Source organism: Hypanus sabinus (assembly GCF_030144855.1).
Source record: "Hypanus sabinus isolate sHypSab1 chromosome X2 unlocalized genomic scaffold, sHypSab1.hap1 SUPER_X2_unloc_21, whole genome shotgun sequence".
Taxonomy (NCBI): domain Eukaryota; kingdom Metazoa; phylum Chordata; class Chondrichthyes; order Myliobatiformes; family Dasyatidae; genus Hypanus; species Hypanus sabinus.
In genome coordinates this window covers 186862-202109 of record NW_026778992.1, presented here as the reverse complement: position 1 = coordinate 202109, position 15248 = coordinate 186862, and the positions used below count along the sequence as shown (strand labels likewise).

Sequence of the window (15248 nt, the reverse complement as noted above, 5' to 3'; positions counted from 1 at the left end):
AATGTGGAACGGCCGAGCAGTAGTGATGGAGCAAATGACCTAATTCTGCTCCTAAGTCTTATGGTCTAGTGCTGTAATTGATTTTGGAAAACAATTATCTAACCAGCTTTACTTGAGACACACGCGTGCGGAACTGGAATTACAGACACTGTATGAATGGTGTTGGTGGAAAACAGGAAGCTTGTGAAGTACTATTGGAATGGGAAAGGTCCCTTATGCAGACCATGGACAAAATTAACAGTAAAGCATTTTGAAAACAGAAAGAATTCATGAATGAATAGTCCAGGCCTTGCTGACTTTATCAAAATGGAGCTTTACTGGTAATTTTATCAAATGGGAATGTAAAAGCTGTACTAACTTCATATTCGGGTAGATCAGTTTCACTGTTGTCCTGTTGTGCTTTGGTCTGCATGAGGGACCTGTCCCATTCCCACAGTACTTCACAAGCTTCCTGTTTTCCACCAACACCATTGCTCACAGAGTCTGCAATTCCAGTTCCCTGGGCCTGTGTCTCAAGTAAAGTCGGTTAGATAATTGTTTTTCAAAATCAATTAGAGCACGAGACCATAAGACATAGGAGCAGAATAAGGCTGTGCCATCTGGTCCTCGACCCTCCCACATCCTCCAGACATCAACTCTCTCCAGACAGGAGACCAGGCAAGACCTTCACCAGGACCTGTGTAGCTCGGATTACCAGCATCCGCAGATTTTCATCCTCCAGTCGGAGGCTGTGCCATCTGGTCCTCGACCCACCCATATCCTCCAGACATCAACTCTCTCCAGACAGGAGACCAGGCAAGACCTTCACCAGGACCTGTGTAGCTCGGATTACCAGCATCCGCAGATTTTCATCCTCCAGTCGGAGGCTGTGCCATCTGGTCCTCGACCCACCCATATCCTCCAGACATCAACTCTCTCCAGACAGGAGACCAGGCAAGACCTTCACCAGGACCTGTGTAGCTCGGATTACCAGCATCCGCAGATTTTCATCCTCCAGTCGGAGGCTGTGCCATCTGGTCCTCGACCCACCCATATCCTCCAGACATCAACTCTCTCCAGACAGGAGACCAGGCAAGACCTTCACCAGGACCTGTGTAGCTCGGATTACCAGCATCCGCAGATTTTCATCCTCCATTAGCTCTGCTCGGCCATTCCATCATGGCTGATTTATTAGCCCTCTCAAGCACAACCTCCTGCCTTCTCCCCATAATTTTCACACATTGACCAATTCCTGGAAGTTGGGAAATCAATGTTCATGCTCTAAGGTAGGTAGGCAGCCGGGGTATGCTGTCTCTCTGTCCACTCACACTCACCTCCCAGTGGGACTATGTACGGCTCGGTATAAACGGCAACTGTTCTTCTAAACGACATAAAGAATATGGAGCTAATTGTTTTAGCTGTTTTTCCCTTGTGAAGAATGAATCTCAGTCGGACCGTATTCAATGTAAATGTACTGTATACTTTACTAAACGGGGGTCCTGAACTATAATCCATATTGAGATTCATCCTGACTAACACCCTGTCCAATTGTATTTGAAAACCCTAAACCCTTGCATACCTCCAGCGGGCTAAGTAAGTACAGCTAAGTATCCTAGCAACAGTCAGGACTTGCAGCCGAAGTAGACAAACAGGTTTAGTAAAACAATACCGAGGACTGTTAGGGGTTGGACAGAACACTTCGGGGGGGAGGGGGGGAGGCACCATCAATAACTCTCGGAGACGGGAGGCAAACGATAGGCTTTTATTAGCTGCAAGAGACCATCACACAACATCCTGGAGACTGAGGGGGGAGCAGTGCCTCCAATCGCCTTTATACAGGGGTCTGTGGGAGGAGCCACAGGAGCAGTCAGCAGAGGGTTGTGTCCAGACTGGTATATGTAGTTCACCACGAGGCGGGGGAGCGGGAGGCACTAAATCCCAACTTTAAACGGGAGCCCGCCTGAGGACCTAAAAGCAGATTCCCTGAAGAAAGCTTTAACGAGCAGGAAGATCCTAATAAGGACAAGTGGGAGTCCTGGATAATGAGGATGTGAGCCAATTGAGAGTGACAGGTTGAAGGGATATGTTATATCCACCGGTAGGTCGGCAGGCCTAGAGGGATATTTTCCCCGCTGTCCGTATCATTACACTTTACAATGAAGCGGGTCGGGTGATTAAGAATAACTACGGTCTGTAGGCCTTCATCAATTGTGGCATTTATCTCAGGAGCCATGTCGCAGGTCTCGGAAATTCCAGTTAGACGACACTGGGAATGTTGTTCAGTTCTGGTTCTCCTCCTGATAGGAAAGTCATGGAAGTTTTAGAAAGGATGCATGGGAAATTTAGTAGGATATTGTTTTTCTTTAGCTGTTTGCTGGTGTACGGCTGAATACCGGTAAACTGGAAATTGAACTTGAAGCGGGGTAAGGACGCTGGAATGTAAACATCCCTCACTGTAGACGACCCAGCTCAACATTAACCCTTCCTCTCCCTCGGCAGATTCCCGAGTGTGGCCAGTCTCACAGGCAACTACAATCGAGCTCATTATCCCAGAAGCTTTTGTCCACAGCGTCACTATCCGGACACGGCGCCACGGTACAGAATCCTCACATGTCTTCACATTCAGAAATGTTAGAATCTGCCGAGGGAGAAGGAGGGTTAATATAGAGCTGGCCCGTCTAGTGTGAGGGATGTTTACATTCCAACAGCCTTTCCCCGAACGCTTCAAATTCAAGTTCCAGCTTATCGTGATTCAGCCGTACACCAGCACACAGCTAAAATAAAACAATGTCCTGGGTAAATTTCCCACGCACCCTCTCGGAAAACGTTCACGTCTTCCCTATCAGGAGGAGACCAGAAGTGAACAACATTCTCAGTGCCATCGAATTAGACTTTCAGAGACCTGCAATATGGTTCTTGGAATAAAACCCCAGCTAACGGAGGCAACTCAACATAAGTGTTCTTAAACACCATCAGCTTCATTGTAAGGATGTGATGATGCGGGAGGCGAGGAAAATAACCCTCCAGGTTTATCGACCACCTAGTGGATATACCGTATCTCTTCAGCCTGTCACTTGGATTTGGCATACGTCCTCATTATCCAGGCCGCCCACTTGCCTTTATTGGGATCTGCCTCCTCGTTAAACCCATTTTAAAGTTAAAAGTTATCTGTCTGTTCAGCTGGGGAGTGGGTATCACTTATGGACTGGAAGAGACTGCAGCTTTGCCCTGTCCTGAGGCTTTCTCAAGGGAATCTGCTGTTCACCCCTCAGACAGGCTCCGTTTAAAGTTGAGATTCTGAGCCTCCCCCTCCCGGAATGTTCTGCCCAACCCCCAACAGTCCTCGGCATTGTTTTACCGAACCTGTCTGTCTGCTTCGGCTGCAAGTCCTGACTGTTGCTAGGATACCGGGCTGTGTGTTGGTTTATTCCGCTCCAGGTATGTAAGGGGTTCGGGTTTAGAAATACAATTCGATCGGGTGCTGGTGAGGCAGAATCTTATTATTGATTTTGTTTCAGGACCCCTTGTGTCTGAAGTGTTTAAAGTTCCGTGTATGCTCGTGGACTGGGAGAGCCCCCACAGTTACACACTGTCAGGGAAATCTGCTTGTCGCCCCTCAGGTGGGCTCCGTGCAAACAGGACCTTCCGTACCTCCCCCCCCCCCCGGAGTGTTCTGCCCAATCCCCCCCTCAGATGGGCCCCGTGTAAACCTGCGGTTCTGTGCCTTCCCCCCCTCCCCGGGGTGTTCTGCCCAACCCCCCCTCAGATGGGCCCCGTGTAAATATGAGATTCTGTGCCTCCCCACCCCCCCCCCCCCGCAGTGTTCTGCCCAACCCCCCTCAGATGGGCTCAGTGTAAGCATGACCTTCCGTACCTCCCCCCCACCCCGGAGTGTTCTGCCCAATCCCCCCCTCAGATGGGCCCCCTGTAAACATGACCTTCCGTACCTCCCCCCACCTCCCGGAGTGTTCTGTCCAACCCCCCCTCAGGTGGGCTCCGTGTAAACATGAGGTTCTCTGTCTCCCCCCCCCCCATCTCCCCCCCCCCCTGCAGAGTGTTCTGCCCAACCCACAACCCACAGTCTCGGCACTGTTTGTCTGCTTCGGCTGCAAGTCCTTACTGTTGCTAGGATACGGGCCTGTGTGTTGGTTTATTCCGCTCCAGGTATGTAAGGGGTTCGAGTTTAGAAATACAATTGGATCGGGTGCTGGTGAGGCGGAATCTTAATATTAATTTTGTTTCAGGACCCCCTGTCTCAGCAAGTGAACAGTGCATTAAACACGCTCCAACAGAGATTCATTCTTTACATAGAAAAACAACTGGAACAATTAGCTCCAGATTCTTCGTGTTGTTTAGAAGAATGTTTTCAGATTTTACCGAGCGGTACAAAACCCCACTGGGACGTATGTGTGAGTAGACGGAGTGATTCAGGGGCAGAATAGACACAGTGGAAGCACACTCCTTTCCGAGTGATGGCGGCTACAGTCGATGATCCTTAAGTTCATCTTGAAGTATAATTGTCATTCGACCGTACTCCGGTTTACGAGACAGCATGGTAGCGTAGTGGTGACAATGCTTTACAGTACCGGGTCCATACAGTACAGGGTTTCAGATAGGACGCTGCCTTTAATGGGTTTGCACATTCTCCCTGTGTCCGTGTGGGTTTCTCCGGTTGCTCCGATCTCCTCCCACAGTCCACAGGTGTACTGGTTGTGTTGCGTACCCCGTAACTGGGTGTCTGACCAGCAAAGATAGAAGAATCCGTTGGAGTCTGGTGGTACTATATTCAAACAGTGTTTATTAGTAAAATATACAAATCAATATCAACAATGCAAATATATAGATAATACACGTTAGCAATACTAAACATAAAAGTGTGGGTATAATAATAATAATCAATAATAAACAAGTTCTATCGATGTCGAGGGGATAATGAATTGTCATATGTGAATATAAACTTCAGTTCAGTTCATACGTGCTGAGGTAGTTGTTGGTTCTTGTGTTTTAATCCTTGGAGAGAGAGAGAGAGCGAGCAAACAGTGACAGCTACAGTAAACCTTTACGTTCTTGATCCGTTGGGTTGTTGTGGCCATTCAGGTATGACCCCACTATCCTTCAGCTAGACGGTTCTTCTGTGGTGAACTCGTCACCCAGGTAAGGGTGGACACACACACAAATCCACAGCGGCCCTGCTATAACACTGTGAGTTAAACTGACCGTTCCTTTGTTCGGTCCCCGATGCCCCACACCTTCTCGTGGGTTACAACACTCAAGCAGTGCTCACTAGTGTGTTTTCTGGTGTGTCTGAGGAATGTCTCCCCAGACCTCACTTTTATCCCCACTCACGGGGTCTCAGGTGTCAATCAGCTTTGAATGGCTTAGTCCATCAAACCAGCCCACTGAGGAATTTTAATGAACAGAATGGTACCAAGTTAACAGCCCTCTCCGGAGCCATAAGTCTTTCAGGAGTCATAATATGGTAGGTGAACAAGTCTCTCTCTCCCGGTGTAATCTCTCCCTTATCTGAAGCAGATGTTCCAGTCCCAGTATGTTTTCCCTTTGTCTCTCTTTCTCTCTCATTATCAGCGTGGTAACAGTAACAGTTTGTGATTCTCCCGGGGGGGGGGGGCGACATGGGCAACTCTGTACCCTTCTACCTATCAGAGTTGTTCATCCTTCATAACAGTTGGTGAAGGGAGTTCCGTGACGGTCTCGAAGATACCTCCTCATCCCACAGTCTTTGGGGAACCTGGTCTTGGAACCAAGGAACTGGCCATTCCAGCCGTTTATAGACTTTGTTTCCACAGGTTTTTTTTTAGATCTGCGGGTGATCCAACCAGTAGGAGTACCAATCTTTAAGTTCGACTGTCCATTGAGAGCCTCTGCTCTTGACAAGAGACCACTTGAGCCAGGAAACGTGTGTATTGTTTGATGGACCCTGAGGTTTCCGATAGATTTCACCTGATCTCTTCCACTGAGGACAATCTCACCTGACGGTATCCATGGTTTTCATAGCATGGCCCCGTTATGGTCCAATGGCAGTATCCTGGGCTGACTCCCAGAAGATTACTGAGTTCCCGAGACTGTAATCCCTGTTTCCGAGTCTGCCTCTGACATTCCCAGGTTTTTGACCTATGATGATCCCGGGAAATTTACCAGGACTATTCCAACGATCGTCACAAAACTGAACCTGAGGAACCCTTCTGACTTATTTCACATTCATAAAGGGGATGAGTGGAAGGCAGCTTTTAATACCCCGACAGGTCAGTATGAATAATTATGACTAACTATCGCAGATGTGAGGTATTGTATTCCTGGACGAACTCCTGTCATGTTTAAGCAATCTAGTGAAGAGAAAGTGTAGAGAAAGGGGTGGATACAACCCAGTCCGTCACAGACAAACCCGTCCACACCATTGTATACATTCCCATGGAACAGAGACAAAATACGCCCACTTTTCAGGACACACCCTCTTCTCGTCACTACATCTGAGAGAGGGATACTGGGCCCTTATGGTCCGCCGCCACCAGGTTCAGGACCATTTGTTCCCCTACAACCATTAGGCTCCTGAACCACTGTGGCTAACTTAAATCACCAACAAATCTCAACTCGTTCCACAATCTACAGACTCACATTCAAAGAATTTAATCGTCATATTTTTTTTATTTACAAATTTATTTTCCCTGTACATTGGTTGTTTCTCCATCTTTGACTCTCCCTGCGTAGTGTTTATTAAATTCTGTTGTGTTTATTTTTCTTCTAAGCAGGTACAAGAAATGGAATCTGCCCATGAGGTATGTGGTAATGTATGCGGGTTTTAATAATAAATTTGTGTGGAACTGTCAAGAAAGTATGTAGGTTTGATTTATTGCTATGAGGGTGTGGATGGTGTTGAAGATTTTACAAGAACTGAATAATCAGCCAGATTTGCTGTAACCTGCCCCAGGGTGGAACAACATTCCGATCAATATCGAACACTGAATAATGCAGTCCAGAAACATATCATTAAAGTATCATTTAATACCCCATGAAAATAACGCCATCGGCTGATATAATATCCTCACTTGTCCATTCCCGGCTCATTCAAACACCTAATAAAAAGGGATTTTTTCGCTTCTGTCATACTTGCCTCGAGTATTAACCCTGGAAGGGCATTTCATGTACCCACCAAAATATGTGAACAAAAACTTGCCGGGCATATTTCCATTCAAATTAACTCCCCTCAGTGTAAATACATGCCTGCTGGTCTGTGATATTTCAGTCCTGGGACAACTACGCCAGTTGTCTATTCTATAACCCCGTGATCGTACAAAGATTTGTTAAATCTCCCTTCAGCCTCCACAACTCCAGAGAAAATAACATATTTGGCCAAACTCTGTTTATAATCAACGTCAGATCTCAACGTGCTACAAATGCCTATTCACCTACTCACATACCAATATTCAAAGTCAGAAACAGCATCCCCCAGGAGAGGTGACCCTTCACCTGTGAGATTGATGGCGACAGGGTCTCTTTCCAGTCTCCTCTGCAGTGATCAGACCTGATACCTACTGGGAATATTTTTGTTCAGTAATTTTGCTATATTCATCATGGCACATGATTCCAGGTTCATGGGGATGATTAAGGGATATACGTATAAGGAGCGTTTGGCAGCTTTGGGCTTGTGCCCACTGGAATTTAGAAGAATTCAGGGTATCTCACTGAAACGTACTGAATGTTGAAACGTGGTGGATGCGGAGAGATGTTTCCTGTGGTGGGGGTATCCTGAACTAAAGGGCTGAGCTTCAAAATTGAGGGGAGACTGTTTAGAACAGAGGGAAGGAAGATTTGTTTATTTTTAGTCAAAGTAACGAATCTGTGGAATGTGGTGGAGATCAAGTCCATAGGTACATTTCAAGCAGAAATTGATATTTCCAGACTAGTCAGGATCTCAAAGGATATGACAAGCAAGCAGATGTATTTTAGTTGATTGGGATTTGGGATCAGCCATGAAGGACTGGCGGAGCAGCCTCGATGGACTGAATGGCCTAACGCTGCTCCTATGTCATGCGGTCTGATGGACAGCATCTCCTGTTGGCTACCCATTGTAATTCCACATCCCATTCCCATTCCAACATGCCTGACCATGGACTACCCTTCTGCCACGATGACCCTACTCCCCGGTTGGAGGAGCAACATCATACTCCAGCTACGTACATTGCAGCATAAATATTGATTTCCCCAACTTACAGAAAATTCTCCCCTCCTCCAGTTTGGCTTTCCTTTCGCCTCCTGTCTTCTCCTCACATCTCCAGCACCTTCCTCAGATACCTCTCCTCCTTATGGTTCAGCAATTGTCCACACTCCTCTCCTCTCAGATTCCTTCTTCAGATGTTTATCTCTTCTCCCTATCACCTCCCACCTTCTTACTTCATTTCTCTTCCTTCACCCACTTATCTATTACCTGTCTGCTTGCATTCCTTCCCCTCCCAAACCATCCTCATTCTCCCTTCCGCCACCTTCCTTTCCAGTCCGCAAGAAGGGTCTCGACCTGAACCGTAGATTTATCATTCATCTCCATAGATGCTGCCTGATCTGCTACGATTCCCCATTCCCATTAAAACACGCCTGCCCATGGTCTCCCCAGTTGGAAGAGAAACATCATACTCCGGCTGACAAGTCTCCAACCTTCCAGCATGAACATTAACTCATTATTCATCTCTATAGATGGTGCCTGATCTGATGAGTTCCTTCAGCATTTTGTGTGCATTTGACCTTTATAAAATCAGAAAGAACAATTGTTCTGCTCAGATCCCTGCAGAACACCACATGTCCCTGACCTCTAGGCAAAATACCCTTTATATGCACCCTCCCTCTGCCTTCTATAAATTAATTCTGGGAAACAAGCCAATTCTTATCCACACAGCATTGTCTCCCTGCATCCCATGCCTCCTGACTCTCTGAATACACCCATCCACTGCTCTAACTTCAATACACTTTGTCACATCCTCAAAAATTCAACATTAGAGATGGTAGATTAAGGGTAAAATGTGAAAAATTTAAAGGAACTTTTTCACTGGGGGTGTGTTGTGTGTGGAATGTGCTGCCAGTGGAAGATCAATTTCAACATTGATGAGAGGTTTGGATTACCACATGTGTAGCAGGGGTATTGGCCAGTACAGGTCGGTGGGACCAGGCAAAATAATAGTTCAGTAAGGACTAGATGGGATGAATGGCCTTTTTGTGCTGTAGTGCTCAAATAGGTAGTATTAGAGTAATTTCAAATTGTAAGTAACAGTAAGTTGGAACAGTGACGACACCCAAGTTTCAGGAACTTCACTAATGATGTTATGGTGTACACCATTTGTTGTCATAGAGAATTTGTTGCACTTTTAGACCTGTGCATAAACATTTTATTCAATCATCAGGACCTAGACTATTATTTCATGAATTATTTCTGTTATCAAAATTGAGCTCTACTTGTAATTTTGTCAAATGGGAATGTAAAAGCTGTACCAACTTCATGCTCAGGTACATCAGCTTTCACTGTTGTCCGGCTGTGCTAAGGTCTGCATGAGGGACCTTTAAGCTTCCTGTTTTCGACCAACACCATTCCTTACAGTGTCAGCAATTCCAGTTTCCCGCGCCTGTACCTTAAGTAAAGTCGGTTAGATAATTCATTTCCAGAATCAATTAGATCACTAGACCATAAGACATAGGAGCAGAATTAGGTCATTTGCTCCATCACCTCCGCTCAGCCATTCCATCATGGCTGATTTATTAGCCCTCTCAACCACATCCTCCTGCCTTCTCCCCATAATGTTCACACATTGACCAATCCAGAAACGATCAACCTTTGCCTTAAATACACCGAGTGATGAGGCCTCCGGCGCCGTCTGTAAAATGAAATTTTATAGGTTCACCACACTCTTCATAAATTCCTCCCCATTTTCATTCAAAGGGAATGTCCCTCTATTCTGAACCCGTGTCCTCTGGTCGTAGGCTGCAACACTGCAAACGTCCACTCTACATCGACTTTAGGCCATTTTAATATTCAGTAGGTTTCAATTAGCACCCCTCATTCTTCTGAATTCCAGTGAATACAGGCCCAGTGTGCTCAGACACTCTTCATATAAGTCCTTCATTTCTGAATCAGTATTGTTAACCTTTATTGAACCCTCTCCAATGTTTCCTGTATTAGGGGTTTAAAACTACCTACAATTGTGCACTGATTCCTACCTTACTAATTATCAAATTTCTTCTGGTATAACCCTATCTCCTCAACACGACTTGCACCCCACGCCCCCTTCCTGCCCTCGTATTGTCTGCAAACTTGGCCACCAATCCATCGCTCAAATCGTTGTGATGCAATATGAAAATAAACGACCCCAACACAGACCCATGTGGCAGCGAACCAGGAAGGGCTCCCACTATTCCCACTCTTTGTCTGCTGCCAGTCAGCCAATACTTTATCCATGCTGGTATCTTTCCTGTAATACCCTGCACTCTCACCTTGTTTAGCAGCCTCACCTTGTCAAATCCCTTCTGAGAACCCAAATACACAACATCCACAGATACTACTTTGTCCATCTTGCTTGTTATTGGCTCAACGAATTCCAATAGATAAGCCAGGCAGGAATTTCCCTTACTCAAACTGTGCAGCTGTTGGCCTATTTTATAATGGAGCTCCAAGTACCCCGAAACCTTTTCCTTATTAATCGACTCCAACACCTTCCCAACCACTGAGCTCAGGCTATCGGCTAAATCGCTTCTTGAAGAGTGGAGTGATATTTGCAATTTTAGACTTTCAGACTTTTGATCAACTCCCAACTCCCTTTGCACATCTGATTCATCAACTTGTTCCACGTTCTGATATTCAGGGACAGCCGACAGTCATGTTTACTTCAGGAACCTGGTGAAGAGAATGTGATGGACAGAGGCCAGTCCATCACAGGCAAACCACTCCACACCATTGAATACATTCAGAATGACCACTGCCTCAAGAAAGCAGCATCCATCATCAAGAACGCCCAGCATTCAGGATATGCCCTCTTATCACCACTACATATGGAGACCTTTCGGTCTGACACCACCAGATTCAGGACCAGTCGTTATCTTACAGCCGTCAGACTCCTGAAGCAGTGTGGATAATTTAAATCACCAACAAATCTCAACTGATTCCACAACCTACAGACTCACTTTCACAGTCTACAACTCAGTGTAGTCTTCTTATTTTTATTTGCATCTTTTATTTTCCCTGCACATTGATTGTTTTGTCCGTCTCTGTCTCTTCCTGCATCGTTTTTCATACATTCCATGAGCTTTGATTTGTTTTGTGCAGAATCCTCCAATATCTTCACATTCAGGAGTGCAGGAATCTGCTGCAGGAGAAGGAGGGTTAATGTAGAGCTGGCTCGTCTACAGTGAGGGATGTTTACATTCCAGCAGCCTTTCCCCGACCGCTTCAAGTGATTCAGCACGCAGCTAAAACTAAAGAATAATTTTATATGCACCCACTCGAAAAACTGTCACGTCTGTCCATTCAGGATGAAGCCCGGACTGACTCAAAATTATCAGTGTTCCCTACCTAGACTTTTAGAGACCGGCAACGTAATTCAGCCCCGACTAATGAAGGTCAGAATACAATCCGCTTTCTTCAACCCCCTACCAGCTTCGTTATAAGAATGTGATGATGCGTGCAGGGGGAAAATACCACTCTAGGTTTGCCGATCTCCTAGTGGACATACCTCCTCACTTGACCCTGCCACTTTGATTTGGACACCTCTTTATTGTCCAGATCCGCCCGCCACTGGTCTTTATTGGATTCTTCCACCTCGTTAAATCCATTTTAGTCCACATTATCAGTGGTGGGGTTATTAGTTCTGGACTGGGAGAGACTGCACTGTTTCGCTCTGTCCTGTCGCTTTCTCAAGGGAATCTGCTGTTCGCCCCTCAGACGGGCTCCGTTTAAAGTTTGGATTCTGTGACTCCCCCTCCCGGAGTGTTCTGCCCAACCCACAACAGTCCTCGGCATTGTTTTACCAAACCTGTTTGTCTGCTTCGGCTGCAAGTCCTTACTGTTGCTGGGATACCGGCCTGTGTGTTCGTTTAGTCCGCTCGGTATGTAAGGGGTTCTGGTTTAGAAATACAATTGGACATGGTGTTGTTGAAGCGGCATTTTAATATCGATTATAGCTCAGTACCCACAGTACCTGAAATGAACAGTGCATTAACATTAAACACGCTTCAACAGAGATTCATTCTTTATAAACAAAAACACCTAAAACAATTTGCTCCGGATCCGTTGGTACCGAGCGGTACAAAATCCCACTGGGACGTGAGTGTCAGTAGACGGAGTGATTCCGGTGCAGAAAGAGACAACGTGGAAATACCCCCCTGTCCGATTGATAGCGGGTACTGTCAATAATCCTCAAGTTCATTTTGAAGTATAATTGTAATCCGGCCGTACTCCTGTGTACAGGACGGGACGGTAGCGTGGTGGTTCGCACAGTACAGGTGGTCATAGAGTACACGCTGACTGTAAAGAGTTTGTACTTTCTCCCCGAGACGGTGTGGGTTTCCTCCCACAGTCCAAAGATCTACTGGTTGTTGGATTGAGTTTCGTGACGGTCCCTAAAATCCCACATCCCTGGCCATTTATAGACTCCAGACCTACAGGTATTTTTTTTTACGATCTGCAGTTGACTCGACCAGTAGGAGTACCAGTCTCTGAGTTAGACCATCACCTGAGTACCAGCGCTCCTGACGAGAGACCACGTTTGTCACGTCTCTGAGGTCCAGACAGATTTCACTTTATCTATTCCCCTGGGGTCCGCTTCTGCTGAGGGTTTCTGTGGTTTTCAGAACATGGCCCCGTTATGCTCCTGGGAAACATCCTGGGATCATCATCGGTCAGAAACATGGGAATGGCTCTATCCTGGGCCGATTACAAGAAGCTCACGGAGTTCCCGAGAATGTAACCCGTTTCCGTTCCTGCCTCTGACATTCCCGAGTTTTCGACCTATGACGATCCCAGGATGTTTCCCAGGAGTATTCCGACCTCCTCGGGGTTTCCAGTAAATAGATTGCAAACGCACACACCGCCCCATCGGCGCTATGTTTGTGTCATGAAGTTATTTTAGGGATCTGCCCAGCGCCTGGAAGACTCCTCAGGACCCGAAATGCCGGTCAAGGACAAGTATATTCAAGAGGCTCTTTCCGCGGGGATTTTCAGATCCTGCACTTCCATAGCGGGAGCAGGGTTCTTTGTGTGATCAGAAAGATGGGCATCTGACACCTTGCATCGATTATAGTGGCTTTAACAAAAATAACAGTGTGATCACTCCCACTTGTCAATAATTACCACAGTGTTTGAATCACTGCGAGGGGCAACTATTCTCGTAAAACTGAACCTGAGGAATGCCTCTAACTGGTGGCGGTGTACAAGATGATGAGAATCATTGATCGTGGGGTTAGTCAGAGGCTTTTTCCCCAGGTCTGAAACGGCTAGCACGAGAGGGTGCAGTTTTAAGCTGCTTGGAAGTAGGTACAGAGGAGATGTCAGGAGATGTTTGTTAACGCAGATTGTGGTGAATGCTTGAATGGGCTGCCGGCGGCAGTGCTGGAGGCGGAAACAATAGGGTATTTGAAGAGACTCCTGGATGGGTATGTGTAGCTTAGAAAAATAGAGCGCTATGGATAAGCCTAGTTTCTTCTAAGGTAGGGACTTACTCGGCACAGCTTTGTGGGCCGAAACGCTTGTATTGAGCTGTAGGTTTTCTGTGTTTCTGTGTAACATACCTTGAGCAGCCGAAGCAAACACACAGGCCCGTATCCTAGCAACAGAAAGGACTTGCAGCTGAAGCAGACAGACAGGTTTGGTAAAACAATGCCGAGGACTGTTGGGGGTTGGGCAGAACACTCTGTGAGGGGGAGGCACAGAATCCCAACTTTAAACGGAGCCCGGCTGAGGGGTGAAAAGCAGATTCCCCTCAGAAAACCACAGGACAGGGCAGTCTCTCTCAGCCCATCACTAATAACCCCACCAGCTGAACATACAGGTAACTTAAAACTTTAAAATAGGGTTAACGAGGAGAAAGATCCCAATAAAGACACTTGGGGACATGGATAATGAAGACGTGGGCCATCTCAAAGTTGGGATAGTGAAGGGATACGGTGTATCCACGAGGAGGTTGATAAACCTAGAGGGATATTTTCCCCGCTGCCCACATCATCACATCCTTTCAATGAAGCTGGTCGGGTGTTTAAGAATGCGTATGGAGTGTTGGACTTCTTTAGTCGGGACATTAGTCTCAAGGGCCATGTTGAGCTTTCTGAAAGGCTATTTAGACGACACTGAGAGTTTTGTGTTATTTCTGGTCTCCTCCTGATAGGAAAGTCGTGGAGGTTTTAGAGAGGGAGAGTAGGAAATTTACCCAGGGCATTGTTTTGTTTCTGCCAGTATGCGGATGTACGGTTGAATCACGGCAAACTGGAACTGGAACTTGAAATGGTCGGGGAAAGGCTGCTGGAATGTAAACATCCCTCACTGTAGACGAGCCAGTTCTACATTAACCCTCCATCTCCCTCGGCAGATTCCAACACTCCTGAATGTGAGGACGTTGGAGGATTCCCTCAAAGCAGCTGCACAAGTTGATAGACCGAGAGGCCATGGTAGAAAGGATCACAATGGGAACATTAGGCACATCGAGTCTGCCTGCTATCCCACCATGACTGATTTCTTCTGTGCAAATTCTGTTTGATTTCTGATCCTCAGGGTTCTTCCGGGGCCGTGTCCGTATAGTGATGCAGTGGACAGAAGCTTCTGGAATGATGAGCTGGATTGTTGTTACCTGTGAGACTGGCCACACTCAGGGTGGAAGGCTGATCATCAGCAGACATCCTACCATCGTGATGTAGGAACCACGAGCCATATTTAAATGACAAAAAAGCAAATTTTAAACAAGCAATTAAAAATAGCCGAATCACATCCAATTGTTGTCACGGATTCTTGTCTGCTTTACCCTGGGCAAAGCAGCGTGAGGGGAGAGAAATGTGGGACACACCGTTAAAGAGTCGCTTCTGACCGTGAACATAGAATTATAGAACCAAAAACAGGCCATTCAGACACCAAACTACCGTGCAGCCTCGACCCATCGACCGGATGCATCTCTCCCCAAATTCCAGCCCACATTACCTGTGCAGATCACTCTTAAATGTGGAAACTGAAGCCGCATCCACCACTTGCGCTGGCAGCCCGTTCCACACTCTCACCCCCTGAGTGAATGCTC

The 15248-nt window shown here is 46.6% G+C and overlaps 2 long non-coding RNA genes across 2 annotated transcripts in view; one reads left to right on the top strand and one right to left on the bottom strand.

Annotated features, from left to right (window-relative positions):
- The first annotated feature begins 4059 nt into the window (after nucleotides 1–4059).
- On the top strand, nucleotides 4060–15071 carry LOC132385787 (uncharacterized). The gene is made up of 3 exons (XR_009509283.1): nucleotides 4060–4143; nucleotides 6744–6773; nucleotides 14735–15071. It is a non-coding gene; the product is annotated as an uncharacterized LOC132385787 (long non-coding RNA).
- Nucleotides 4259–15248, bottom strand: part of LOC132385786 (uncharacterized) — a 29605-nt gene continuing 18615 nt past the window's right edge. The window contains exon 3 of the long non-coding RNA XR_009509281.1: nucleotides 4259–4759. This is a non-coding gene — a long non-coding RNA (uncharacterized LOC132385786). The remainder of the gene's footprint in view (nucleotides 4760–15248) is intronic.